Below are 6,887 nucleotides of genomic sequence, written 5' to 3'. Positions count from 1 at the left end.
TGTTGATCTAGTTAGCCATCAGTCTTTTAAGACATTATTCCCTCTCTGTATCTCATTCTGCTAGTGTTGATCAACTTACTGCAGAACATGCCAAACATCATCTGACGGAAAGTAATAGGTAATGGGCATGATTCAGACATTATTGGATTTGGATTTGGGTAATTTACTCGGAGTTTCATAAAGGAGGAGCCAGTATAAACGCAGCTACTTGCAGCATGCTTTAATGCTATGACTTCATGAAACAGAGGAGTTGCTTGGAGGCAGAATTATCCAAACTTAAAATAATAAAAACAGCTGAACCATAAACTTCATACAATATTCAAAATCTGGAAGGTGTGAACTTGTCTGGAGACTCATGGAATCTTTCACTAGATTATAAGTTGAAGGAGTAACTGCTGGTATACAGTGAGGGTGGGGCAGGTCTGAACAGTCAACGATCTGTTTTTGATTTACATGTCTCTACAAAGATTTGTAACTCCTTCATAATACCCCATTGCTACAAGGACCAAACTCTGAGGAAGTCACCTTAATGTTCAGCTCCTCTCTCTTTGATATAGCAGTATAGTAACTATTGAAAAACATAGAGGGGGCATCTTTAAAAGCGAGAACACTATATTTTTTTTTTCTTAGAGCTGGTGTTTCTTCAGACAAAAAATAAAAGTCTTAGTACCAAATTGCATTCTTCAGTGTGAAAGCATCCAACTGCAAAGCCAGTCAGGAAGGTAGCAGCAAAGGGTGTGGGAGGACTTTCCAAAGCGTCACTAAAATTAATGTGGGCAGATCGCCTTTAATCATCATTTAAGCTAACAAAAGGAGAAGCAAAATATCCTTACGTGACACAAAGAAGGCACTCTTTCCCTGATGAAGCACTATCCCATAGTTGGTCCAGAAAATTCCAGGCAAAGGTAAAGGAAATGCAGTTTAGCGTAACATCTCTTAACTATTTGCAGATGTCGACAAAAAAAAAAAATCATAGTGGTATCATCTGTGCATCAAGAAAAGTGAAAAAAAAACTTGAATTTTTCTATCTTCTCTTCAACATGTTATCAATTAAATGCTCAAAAAAAATTATCTTTTGAATTGCAATGTATCTTTCACAATTTAGGCTGTATGAGGACAATCTATTAAGCAGAAATCTGTAAACCATCAAAGCAACAAAGAGACACTGAACTTCAATGAGCAGTTTGTTCATGCATGTTTTAATCTAGTTAAAAAAAAAAATGGAAACCATGCTCACGTGGTGAGAATAAAATGCTTGCGTCAAACAAGTCTTTGAGGTTCGATCCAGTGAGATAGTCAAGTGACTGCTGCAAAGCCCCAAAATGTTTTCAAGTGGGTATAATGTTCCTCGGGGACTTGAAAGCACGGTGGCATTCCAGCCGTTTATAATGTGGGAAAAGGGATTTCTGCAAAGGGACAAGTTTGCTATAGAAGCATCCTATCAAATGTTTCACTTTGAAATGTCTTCTCTCGAATGATTTTGCAATCGAGAGCTGGTTTTCATTTTCTATTAATACTTTTTTTTTTCTTTAAACATGGAATTCTATTGTTTCCTATCATGCAGATCATATGTTCTGCTCCTTGGGTGCACGTTTCTTTTCTGTTGTGCGGCTACATGTTAAAGCAATTGCCTGTGTCTCCGCAGAGACATTTATTATCTTGGGGATGTTTCCTGTACAGTTCATAAATAAGAAAGTATTAGATCCTTTTCCGGCACTGGATGGATGTGTTGAGAGGAAAATGTGAAGAAAAAAAAAATCATTTGAAAGGGTAGCGACCTACCTGGGGAAAAAAAATGCCATGGGGCATTTCAGAAGCAAGTTTCAGTTATGTACTGTTGCTTACTTGACACATAGAAGCGAGGCTTTGTTAAAAACATTTTGTAGCTTTCTTTTAAACTTCGTCTTGAATTGACTACCACTCATTCAAACGCATTAGCAGACATGCAGCACCGAACCCTGCTCCGTAGAGCTTAGAATCTAGTCAAGCGAAACGTACGTGACAAATAAGGAGAATATATGATAAAGAAATGATCAAGATGCGAAAAGCAACTTCAAAGAGGTGAGCTTTTCGCCCGGATTTCTTTAGTCAGAGAGGGAGCAGGACAGCCAGCTCGGGAAGTCTTTTTCCGGGCAAATGGTGCACAGCAGGATTGTAAAAGCGGTTACGGGAGTTAGCAATGGAGAACGGCACAAATAAGTGTCTTTTTGCCAGATGGAATTCGCTAGGAAGAGTGCAGGGAAAGAAGAGAAGGAATGCAGAGTGCATGCGTTTATTTGTAGGTGAGCGATAAAAGTTTAAAATATTGATGGACGATCGAGTACGATTGCCTCAAACTCCGGGACAAGGTCAAAACACCGCTGTGAAATATCATAATCATGGACTCTGTAAGTAGGACGATAAAAGACGTCATAAAATATTATTTGTCAAAAAAGCAGTCCTGGTAAGAGCCATAATACCTTAGAAAGAAGTGGATGCTAAACAGGACGTAACTGACATGATTATCTAAGTTCTTGTCTTAATTCTTGCAGATGTCACAGAATGAGTATGAGATTATGTATCACAAAAAAATAAAATAATAATAATAACAGTAATAATAAAGAGCATACCATGAAAAAAAGTAGGTTAAGTAAAACGTATTATTTTATATCTACCTGGTGAAACACATGTTGTGCAAACTACTGAAGACCCATCTCTTTAATAAGGCATACCACAAAGATCAACAAATGTGAACATACACCACTCCTCCACATATATTCAGAACTGTCTTATAATATCTGCTTGTTATATTACCATCATGTTTTATCATTATCATGTTACCCAAGACTCTTCTGTAACACTAAATGTCTATTTTCTAATATATTTCCATCACTCATGATGTATTATAAGCCACATTGAGCCTGCAAAGAGGTGGGAAAATGTGGGATACAAATGCAATAAATAAATCAGTCCAGTGGGATCTCTCCAAAACACCTGATCTAGTCTACATATTTTTTTTTTTTTTACTTAGCATTCTTTTCCCTTATGGTGCCTGTTTTCTTCTCCCTTTGAGGACAGTCAGGTAAAGTTTCTATACTTGGCAAATGGTGAGGAAAGGTCTTAGACTGTGCCATCAGGAATGGTGAGTGAGATAGAAAGAATGTAGCAGGTCTCAGTACCAGTCCTTTAAGGCTGCAAGCTGCACTAAGTTTTCATGCAATCCACTATAAATATTCTGCTGGTGATGTACAGGGTTGTTGTTTTTTTTCATATATCTGCTCTAAAAAGAAGGCTAAATTGCATAGCTTGGCTGCCCTTTGCTATAGAACTGTTTGCAGCTCTGGGGCTGCATACCAGTATGGATGCGCATTTGTGAGCATGTATGGGCACCTGTATGCGTGTGTATCTATGGATATTACTCACAAACTTCTTGTGTGCATACCATATGCACAAAAACACACACACAAAAATTGTAAAAACTTTGAAATGAATACTTGTCAAACTTTTCTTGGGGGGGGGGGGGTCATGCACACCCCTTAAAACTAGTGGTGCAAATGGAAACCATTCATTCTATTGTGTTTTTCAATTTGTTTTCTATATTGTGGGGGGGGGGGGTCATTTGTGTCACCTTCCTGGCTTATGCCATGTCCTCTTTGATTCTCTGCTAAAACTTTGAAAATCTTCACTTTTAACTCATTTCACTTTCGATTACCTTGTAGATTGCTGTAACAGACTGTTCTAGCAAAATTGTTGAGTCCTTTTAAATTTTGCTTAGTTAGATAAAATAATTCCATTTAAGTTCTTCTAGTTGTTTGCTTTTCAGGAAGACCGTGCATAATTCTCACAGAAGTAAACCAGTTCCTTCTGCTTCTTCTATCACAGCTGTGTTCTTATCTCCTAAATGCCTTTTTACCAGTCCAGCGAACCTAGCTGTATAATTATTTTCAGAAAACATTTTATACAGTTTTAGCAAAGTAAAGCTCAACTCTCTAGTCACCACTCACTGTAATGGGGGTATTCAAATACAAATAAACCTCTGTAGCAGGGTACCAAGTTGCCTCTCAAATGTTTAGCAAGAAGAACAATCCAGAGCTTTGCCTCCCGGTTTATGGGACTCAACTGCTGAGCTGTACAATTACTTTTGTGTCACTCCTCAGAGGTGACAGCCCTAAAACACTCCAGTGCACCCAGGCTACTTTTCTCTTAGTTACTGGCTTAGTGAAGTGAAGATATACTATGCCTACCTCTTTATAGCCCCAAATCTTTTATTTGAGAAAATAAGCTTTACCCTCCTAAGCAAAAGTCTCTTTTCTAAGATAAACGCCACTTCGTTTTTTCTGGTTTTAAAGTGGCTGCATGGAGCCTCTACCCTCTCACTTGCCAAAGGCCTCTCTGAGAGCTCTCCATGATTCTTTCCAGGGAATTACTAATACTACCACTACTTATCATTTCTATAGCTAGGTACAAGGATCATGGATTTCATATGCCACCTTTCTGTGGTACAACCAAAGTGGTTTACATTTATTATGCAGATATTTTATCTGTCCTTCTAGGGTCCTCTACTACCAGAAATACCAACCAAATTCTGAATTTGGTCCGAGAAGACGGTAAGGATACTAATACTGATATCATAATCCACCTGGGGACAAATGACCTGGCCAACAATAGCAAGTTTGGAGCACAGCAAGCGTTCCAGGGACTCAAATCCTTGGTTTGGACTGCAGCTTTTTCTGAAGTTATTCCTACATATGGAAAAGGAGAGGAAAGACTATGTAAAACAGAGGAATTCAATAAGTGGCTTGAAACCTGGTGTAAATAAGAAGGTTTTAGATACGTAGGAGGATGAGGCAGTTCGTAGGCTGCACTGTATTGTAATGTAATGATGGGTTATATCTTTCTGTGACAGGAAAAAGGAGCCTTAGGTAGAAATTCAGACTGTATATTTCTAAACATTTAGAGAGTGGAGGTGACAAAAGGAAGCAGGGGAAGTCAGAAAGTCACCCCCAGGAAAAACATGACGGCAGCGGGGAAGGTAATGTCAATATAGAAAACCATCTAAACTCACGTGATGAACACATGGAAAGCAATAAGCACACATGCTCATAGCCTAAGTAAGAAGGTTCAAAATTTGCAAGCCCTGATGTTGGAGGAAGACTTGGACATTGTTGCCATTACAGAAATAAAGTTCAATGATTTCCATGAATGGGATGTGACCTTGTAGGAAGGATAGGGAGAGCCAAAATGGTGGAGAAGTGGCACTGTATGTGAACAATAATGAAATGCAGGGAAGCTGGGGAAAGGAAGAAACTGTAGAGATCATTCTGGAAAGAGAAGATGGAGCATGTATCTACATGGGTGTTATCTACAGACCTCCAGCATAAATGGAGAAGTTGGACAAGGATCTGATCGAAGATATACAGTGTACATAAGCTTGGGATGAAATGGGAGACACTCTTGCTGGGAGATTCCAACTTGCTTGATGTGGATTGGAACATCTCATCGGCAGAATCGGAAAGAAGCAGAGAAATCGCGGATGCCTGTCAAAGTGCTTTGCTCAGACATATGTTGACAGACCTCATGAGGGAAGGGATAACTTTAGAGCTAGTGCTCACAAATAGAGGAAGTGTTTTCAATGTTGGGTGGGTGCCCACCTAGGCAATAGTGATCATCACGTGATATGGTTACATATAAGAGCAAAAGCAGAGTGCAGACGCACAAGACTCAAAGTACTGGATTTCATGCTGATTTTGGTAAAATGGAATACCTGAAGAAGGAGCTGATGACATAGGTAGGCATAGAAGAAGTGGAAGGGCAGTGGTCCAAGCTGAAAGCTGCTATAAATATGTTAACATATCTTTACACAAAGAAAGTAAACAAAACAAGAGAAACAGGAAGCTTATATGGTTCTCCAAACAAGTAGCCAAAAAAAAAAAAATGCCAAAGGCATCTGCGTTCAAGAAATATAGAAGAACACAATAAGAGGATCATAGAAAAAATTAATGGATTAAACTCAAAAAAGCAAAAAGAGAAATACAGCTAGCAAAAGCACAGGAAGAAAAAAATGGCTAAAGATATAAAAAGAAGTGACAAGACCTTTTTTTAGATACATTGTGGAAATGAGAAAAGCTAGGAATGGATATGAAAGACTGAAAGATGTTGAGAACAGCTATCTGGAGAGTGATGAGGATAAAGCGAATTTACTAAAATACTTCTCTTCAGTGTTTATGGAAGAAAATCCTGGAGAAGGACTGCAGTCAGATGCTGAAGGTATATCTGGGACTGGAGTAGATATTGTACCGTTCACAGAAGAAATGGTTTATAAACAACTTGAAAAATCTGAAAGTGGACAAAGCTATGGGGCTAGATGGAATACGTCCCAGGATACTGAGGAAGCTCAGAGAAATCCTGGTGGGACCTCTTAAGGATTTAGTTAATAGATCTTTTGCGATAGAAGAGGTTCTGCAAGATTGAAAACAAGCAGATGTGGTCCCTCTTCACAAAAGCAGGGACAGGTAAGCCTCATATCAGTGGTAGGAAAAATAATAGAATTGCACCTGAAGGAAAAGATAGATAACTTTCTGGAATCCAACAGATTTCAGTATCTGAGGCAACATGGCTTTACAAAAGGAAAATCCTGCCAAACAAATCTGATTGATTTCTTTGGCTGGGTGACCAAAGAACTGGATAAAGGATATGTGCAAGATGTAATCTACTTGGATTTCAGCAAAGCCTTTGATAGGGTTCCTCACAGAAGACTTTTGAATTAGATGAGAGGATTGAACTTAGGACCCAAAATGGTGAACTGGATTAACAACTGGTTGACCAACAGGCGACAGAGGGTGATGGTAAATGGAATTGGCTCGGAGGAAAGAAAAGTGAGTAGTGGAGTGCCTCGGGGGTTGGCACTG

At 38.9% G+C, this 6,887-nt stretch overlaps 1 protein-coding gene across 1 annotated transcript in view; it reads left to right on the top strand.

Moving 5' to 3' along the window:
* The first annotated feature begins 864 nt into the window (after positions 1-864).
* TRPS1 (transcriptional repressor GATA binding 1) overlaps positions 865-6,887 on the top strand; it is a 593,514-nt gene continuing 587,491 nt past the window's right edge. Inside the window, exon 1 of the mRNA XM_030218248.1 lies at positions 865-905. The gene's annotated coding sequence lies outside the window, so the exon portion shown is untranslated. The remainder of the gene's footprint in view (positions 906-6,887) is intronic.

The sequence above is a fragment of the Microcaecilia unicolor genome, chromosome 1 (genome assembly GCF_901765095.1).
Source record: "Microcaecilia unicolor chromosome 1, aMicUni1.1, whole genome shotgun sequence".
Taxonomy (NCBI): domain Eukaryota; kingdom Metazoa; phylum Chordata; class Amphibia; order Gymnophiona; family Siphonopidae; genus Microcaecilia; species Microcaecilia unicolor.
This window is presented reverse-complemented; position numbering and strand designations above follow the sequence as displayed.